Source organism: Schistocerca cancellata, chromosome 1 (assembly GCF_023864275.1).
Source record: "Schistocerca cancellata isolate TAMUIC-IGC-003103 chromosome 1, iqSchCanc2.1, whole genome shotgun sequence".
In the NCBI taxonomy this organism is placed as follows: domain Eukaryota; kingdom Metazoa; phylum Arthropoda; class Insecta; order Orthoptera; family Acrididae; genus Schistocerca; species Schistocerca cancellata.
This window is the reverse complement of record NC_064626.1, coordinates 358,637,800-358,645,137: the sequence shown is the minus strand read 5'-3', so window position 1 is coordinate 358,645,137 and position 7,338 is coordinate 358,637,800.

Here is a 7,338-nt window from a genome sequence, read left to right as displayed (position 1 = left end):
CGGCAACAGCTTTATCCTCTCTTGGCCCTGAAACCAATCTCGCACTGCTCTGCCATGATGGATGGGGCTCTGCTCCTGTAAATAAATTGTTATCTCGTTCGTTCATATATTTATATTTAAATAAAATATTAGTAATAAGCACATTGTTTTATTATTTCTCACAGTTTTTAAGAATTCAGGCCCTCTCATAAATACGTGATCTAGATTCAACCGTCCGATTAAGAATGTGGTTTACCCAGTCTATCAAATGATGTGAGTCGTATTCGGATATCTACATTAAGCTTGAGTGGCTTAATCCGATTAGAAAGATCCGGTATCGAAATGAAATTACAGAAATCGGATAATTTGAACGTCTGTATTGCAACAATGCTGCGCACATAAATTCCTATGATGGAGTAACAGGTAGCCACTGCCCAAGAAAAAGTGAGAAATATGTCTACTAGCAGCAATGTAACGTAATTATAACCCATATTTATGTGATGAAAATACTGAGTCGAACAATGCACATCTATTTCAGTGGTGGGAAGATGCACCATATCGGATTTGCTGATGACATAATGACAACAACAACAACAATAATAATAATAATAATCCCGTGGGGCCGATAGGGGAAACCCCCATATGGGTGGTACCGAGGAAATCAAATACTTGGAGTAAACTAAATACTAACACAATCCTCAACGACTACTCAATCCGTTGAACTCAAAATCCACGCACGTCTGAGTGAAAACCACCGCTTTTCTGGTCACCGTCTGTTAGCTCAATGAGCTCGGCTGAAAATATTTGCTTCCAAAGGCTTCAACACCCTCTGGTCCTGTCCGGTCCTGGAATCACCCAAGCCAAACCAATGAAACACAAGCAAACATGAACTGTGCAAACTGTCGACAGGCGGCAGCTGGAATTTCGGATTCTCGGGAGGCCAGGTTAGCACGGCAGAGAATATTGAAGATCTCTGGTAAATTTCCCTACAAGCAGAAAAAATGCATTTGAAAACTAAACATCGGTACATTGATCCAAGCACGGAAACTAAATAATCTCACAAAAGAAATCGACCAACAAAAAATTCTCATCATTGCTCTTCACGAACCACGACTAACTGACAATGAAACCTTGCATTACGGAAACCATTGCATCTTCAAAATACAACAAAAGGTGGCGAAAGGCGTACCAATCTTCGGCATTGCTTTTCTCGAACACAGATCTATCATCAACTCTGTCAAAGAAATCACACCCTTCAACAATCGACTTATGACTACGCTCATTCAGAGCCCCAGTAAAAAATATACACCTATCAATGCACATGGCCCCACCAACATCGAAAATAAGAAAAACACCAAAAATGTCGAAAAATTCTGGAACACACTCGAAAATACTATGAGCAGAATTCACCAAGATGACGTGACAATACTAATGGGAGACTTCAACTCCCTATTTGGAACAGAAAAAACCTGTAGATAAATTATTGGTACAAATTCAACATACCGAAACGCGTAGACTAACGGCACACGTCTGACTGACACTTGCCAACAATTCAACTACAAAAGGATGTCTTCCCACTTTAGAAAAAAACAGTTCCCAGGTAACATGCTTGGCTACCAGGTGCAAACTGCTTTCGTTCGACTTTCGAGACAAGCTGAAAGCCAGATTTTTAATTCTTTTGGAGCTGAGCTACAAGCAGGCAGATACATACTCAATAAGGGAATCGTAAGATAACGCTCGAGCAAAATTCGGCTTGCTACTTACAGTAACCCTTAGTGTCAGAGCGAAAACCTTACGGTACTGCCAATTTCATAATGCCACTTTTGTTTTCTGCCGACATATTTTTTGTTGTTGTGAATACATAATTTTATCTACGAAATGCCACATTTTCATAATACTTGCGAATAATACAGGAAATGAAATAAATACAGATCTTTTCGAAGTCAAAAGTCGGTAATATTCTACTAATTCGTGTTAAAATAAGCTCAATCGTCTTGCAGACGCATAATGCTTCATTAAGAAAGATTGCCGTCGTGATGTTTCTGTAGTAAGCTGAATTTAATTTGTATTAGTAAAGTGAATATTTTATTTGCATTTTGCATTAGTTTACTAAACGCAACAGTAATCATCAAAGAGAAATTAATCAGCAACTGAATTTTCTTTCACGATATCTACAACGATCTGACAATGCAACAGTTGTTTACAAATTCTACGCCCATAGAAACCTACTTGTTTTAACGATGTCATTAAACCATAGTAGTTTTAAAGAGTATTTCCGTCTAGAAATGAATTGCCTTGACGGTTGATCGATCAAGAGCGGGAAAGGTAATATTTTACGAATATATGACGTGAGGGACAAGTGCTTGATAGAGGACTTCCCTATCAATACAAGTGTCTGAGAGACGACTTTCCTATCAATCTCCTGGATAGTTTTGTTTCTCAAATCAACAGAGTGAGTTATTATGCAGTAGCACAGGTGATTCAGTTTTGTTGCTCGACTTTCTTACACTGCGACCGAAAGGTGTCTCAGTTGTTGACAACAAATTCCAGCTGTGTTGCACACACCCCTTGGGACAGAATTCGTAGCTCAAAACACACTTTTGGAGTTGTCATATGTAAAATATTATGTTCACACTACACTTTACTCTAGTCTACGTCTTTTGGTGGGGCTCAGCCTTTCATTTCTTCTAGGAAGTTAACGATAAAGGCATCATAACACGTCACCAGTAACGGTACTGCATAGGAATGCTCAAAGAGCAAATGATGACGTTCAATAATAGTCACTTCGTTGATTTTTGTTGTTTCGAATTAGAGCATGCAGTACTCCTACACCAGACTTCTGAAGTTTGCCTGTTGAATGCAAATGTCGCATGATGTTAAAATGGTAATCTGTCACATATATCAGTAGTCGAGACTTCCTTAATGTGGAAAATCATTCATGCCAGAACGATCTTTGTTGAAACAAGAATGTCTTTTTCTGGCGTATTTTTCCCAAAAGCACTCGCTCCAAACGCAGTTCAAATCTTTCTAGCTGCCTCCTCTACATTCACCCCTCTGTTATACCAAAGTAAATGTTGTGTTGCAGATGTTACACCTTTTTCCACTTGCGACTCAATTTTAGAAAGCTTAACTATAGTTCATGATTTTCAAGTATGCAAAGTCCAATGCTTAACTGCAGGATGATAACTAGAACTTCAAATTCGAAAATGGCGTTGATACATATGCTGACAGCGTGGCGCCGCCTTCACGTGGGCGGCGCCGGATTTCAGGCGGCGTGTGGCGTCTGGCCGGTGGCCGGTAGCCGCTGCAGCGCGAGGAAACGCTCGAGCGTAAGCTGTTATGATCACGACGCAGCCACGAGCTGTCCTGCGGAATTGTTTCTGGAATACTTGTTATTGCGAGTGGGTAGAATGTTAAGCGAATTGTCTTCGATGTTCAATCAGACTCATAACTTTAGACTGAAATGTGGTAAAAAAAAAAAAAAACAAAAAACAGTTGGACGCGAACATGCGACTCCAAGTTTAGAATGCACGACGATTACCGCAAGACCACAGGCTCACTCCATCCGTATCAACTTGGAAGTAGAGAACACTTCCCCATCTTACAGTGTTGCCAGATTGTGCAGATGCCCGGACTTAAGAGTTGTCAGGGGCGGTCAGTTTTATTGGCTACCTTAAGTGAACGACTCGGACTTAGTCTCTGTGGCGGCCGGCTGGCGGTCAGTTTTTATGTCTAAGACTGTACATCTACACACTGCAGACATCGTGAAGTCCGCTCCAGAGGGTACATCCCATTTTACCAGTCATTAAGGTTTTCCCCCCTTCCATTCACGTATGCAGTGCGGGAAGAATGATTGTTTAAATGCCTCCGTGTGTGCCTGTACTGTAATTAACGAAATCTTATCCTTACAATCCCTGCGGAAGCGGTATGTAGGAGGTTGTAGTATATTCTTAGTCATCATTTAAAGCTAGCTCTTGACACACAGTAAGTAGGCTTTCTCGGGATGATTTACGTATGTCTTTGAGAGTGTGCCAGTTTCTGAGGCGTCTCTGTGACACACTCACATGTATCAAATAAACCTGAGACAATTCGCTTGCATTTCTCTGTATACGTTCAATATCGCCCGATAAAAGTGTTACACCAAGGTATTTATACGAATAAACAGATTCCAACTGTGACTCATTAATATTCTAGTCACATGTTCCTTTCGTATTTTGTAGTGCACAGTTTTCTATTTCGGAACATTTACAGCAAATTGCCAAACTTTGCACCACTTTGAAATCTTATCGACATCTGACCGAATATTTATATAGCTTATTTCAATTAGTACTTCATTATAGATAACTGCATCATCTGTAAGTGGCCGGGGAGATTATTATTAATATTTTATACAAGGTCATCAATATACAATGTGAACAGAACACGTCTGAAGTAAATTATACAGCTGCTGTGACTCTCCATCCAAGAAAACTTGTTGCGTCCTCCCTACCAAATAATTATCAGTCCAGTCACAAATTTCGTCTGAATATCATATACGATCATAATTTCGATAGTAAGTGAAATGCGATACTGAGTCAAATGCTTTTCGAAAAATCAAGAAATATTAAAATGTAATTCATTTCCTTGATACAATGTTTTGGAAGTTAGACAGTGGTGCTTCCAGTTTAGAACTGACTGATTTACATTCGTCAACATCAAAAACTAAAGAATTTCGATAGCCACCACCCTCAAGAGGATGCACACTGATACTGTTGTGCAAGGGTTACTGAACGCTAATTTACTATGGCCCTCGTACATGTACTAATGAGGTGGCTATTTCCACATAAATACAATTGCTGCAGAAATTGTGTGATAACATCTCCAAAATACGTGAGCTGGGAAAGGAAGTTGAGCTATGATCATGAATAAAGAAGAAAATGTGCTAAGCTATAATAAATAGATTTATTCGCGTGAGGCCAGAATTAAAACTTGGATCTTGACACGGAGTATTAGAGTAGCATGTTGTTCAAAAATCATGAACATGAACAAGAACTGTTGCTACTTTGTTAACAATACTTGGCCGTATTCCTAGTTTGATTACACTAAACATGCTGTGGACTCTACTGTGAATAGAGATCTATTAATACACACATCAAAAAAAGTTTTGCATCACCTCAGTTCCGAGAGTTTCGGAACCTGTAAAGAAAATTGGAATTGAGATCAACATAAACATCATTTCCGCCCTTTTTATTGCACAAGAAAACCACACATTGCATGTTGTACCACAATACAGCGAGACCTTCAGAGGTGGTGGTCCAGATTGCTGTACACACCGGTACCTCTAATACCCAATAGCACGTCCTCTTGCGTTGATGAATGCCTGTATTCGTCGTGACATACCATCCACAAGTTCATCAAGGCACTCCTCAGCGGTGATCCGGCGTAGATCCCTCAGAGTGGTTGTTGGGTCACGTCGTCCATAAACAGTCCTTTTAAATCTATCCCAGGCATGTTGGATAGTGTTCATTTCTGGAGAACATGCTGGCCACTCTAGTCGAGCGATGTCGTTATCCTGATGGAAGTCATTGACAAGATGTGCACGATGGGGGCGCGAATTGTCGTCTATGAAGACGAATGCCTCGCCAATATGCTACTGATATGGCTGCACTATCGATCGGAGGGTGGCATTCACATATCCTACAGCCGTTACGGCGCCTTCCATGACCACCAGCGGCGTACATCGTCCCCACATAATGCCACCCCAAAACAGTACGGAACCTCCACCTTGGTGCACAGTAGGTCTAAGGCGTTCAGGCTGACTGGGTTGCCTCCAAACACGTTTCCGACGATTGTCTGGTTGAAGGCATATGGGACACTCATCGGTGATGAGAACGTGATGACAATTCTGAGCGGTCCATTCGGCATGTTGTTAGGCCCATCTGTATCGCGCTGCATGGTGTGGTTGCAAAGATGGACCTCGCCATGGTCGTGGGAGTGAAGTTGCGCATCATGCAGCCTATTGCGCACAGTTTGCGTCGTAACACGACGTCCTGTGGCTGCACGAAAAGCGTTACTCAAAATGGTGGCGTTGGTGTCAGGGTCCCTCCAAGCCATAATTCGTAGGTAGCTGCCATCCACTGCAGTAGAAGCCCTTGGGCTGCCTGAGCGAGGCATGTCATCGACAGTTCCTGTCTCTCTGTATCTCCTCCATGTCTGAACAACATCGCTTTGGTTCACTCTGAGGCACCTGGACACTTCCCTTGTTGAGAGCCCTTCCTGGGACAAAGTAATAATGCGGACGCGATCGAACCGCGGTATTAACCGTCTAAGCATGGTTGAACTACAGACAACGCGAGCCGTGTGCATCCTTTCCTTGTGGAATGACTGGAACTTATCGGCTGTCGAACCCCCTCTGTGTAATAGGCGCTGCTCGTGCTTGGTTGTTTACGTCTTTGAGCGGGTTTAGTGTCTGTCTGTTATACAATATCCACAGTCAATGTCTATCTTCAGAAGTTCTGGGAACTGGGGTGATGCAAAACTTTTTTTTTGACGTGTGGAATTTATTCTAAACGGTGATGGGACATTTTACCGAAACCACAGACGTATGACATGAAGCCGACAGGTGCAGCGTGATGATCTCGAAGTTGCAAGAGCACATCATCCCGTTTTCGTAATTCGGAGTGGAACACAATTAATTCGCGGCCACGTGAAAAGTTCATTTTCGACCAGGCTTCCAGACGAGCACAACTCAGCACGAATCTCTCCATGGATACAGAAGAGATAAAGCGACGTTACTCTACGACCGTCCTCAAGCGAGTCATGCTATTCTATCTATTGCGCCACCCATACTGTTGTTCTCAAAAATTGCCAATCCAACCATGGCAACAAAACCGGTGTCAATCATAGGCTCCACGAAGTCCGCGAGCGGGACAACTCAAGTGTGGAATGCAGTGATAGAACATGTAAATTTGTTGATCTACGATGGGCGTCCCGCAGAGCCAGAATTCTAACACACCAAGCACTGCGGTCATAGCAACCCAGCACGCTGTCGTACAGCTACAAAACAAGGCTTTCAGCAACACGAAGAGAGCGGGCTGCAAACCGACTTGGCCGGCGACCACTTTCTCATATTGTCCTCGCTTCCTTCCGGGAATGTCCCCGAATCGGCACATTCACGCAACCCCTGGCCACCCTACCGCGGCGGAATGCAGCCGCGCTTACAGCGGTCGGAACGTATTATTAAGAAACGATCACCGATGAAATTCCCCAGACATGTAGGTACTGTGAGCTCAGTCGCCGATTCATGCCTCTCATTCCATAACAGAAATAAAAGACATTTAAATTATAACCTGTTTTCATGTTGAATTACTAAACGATAAA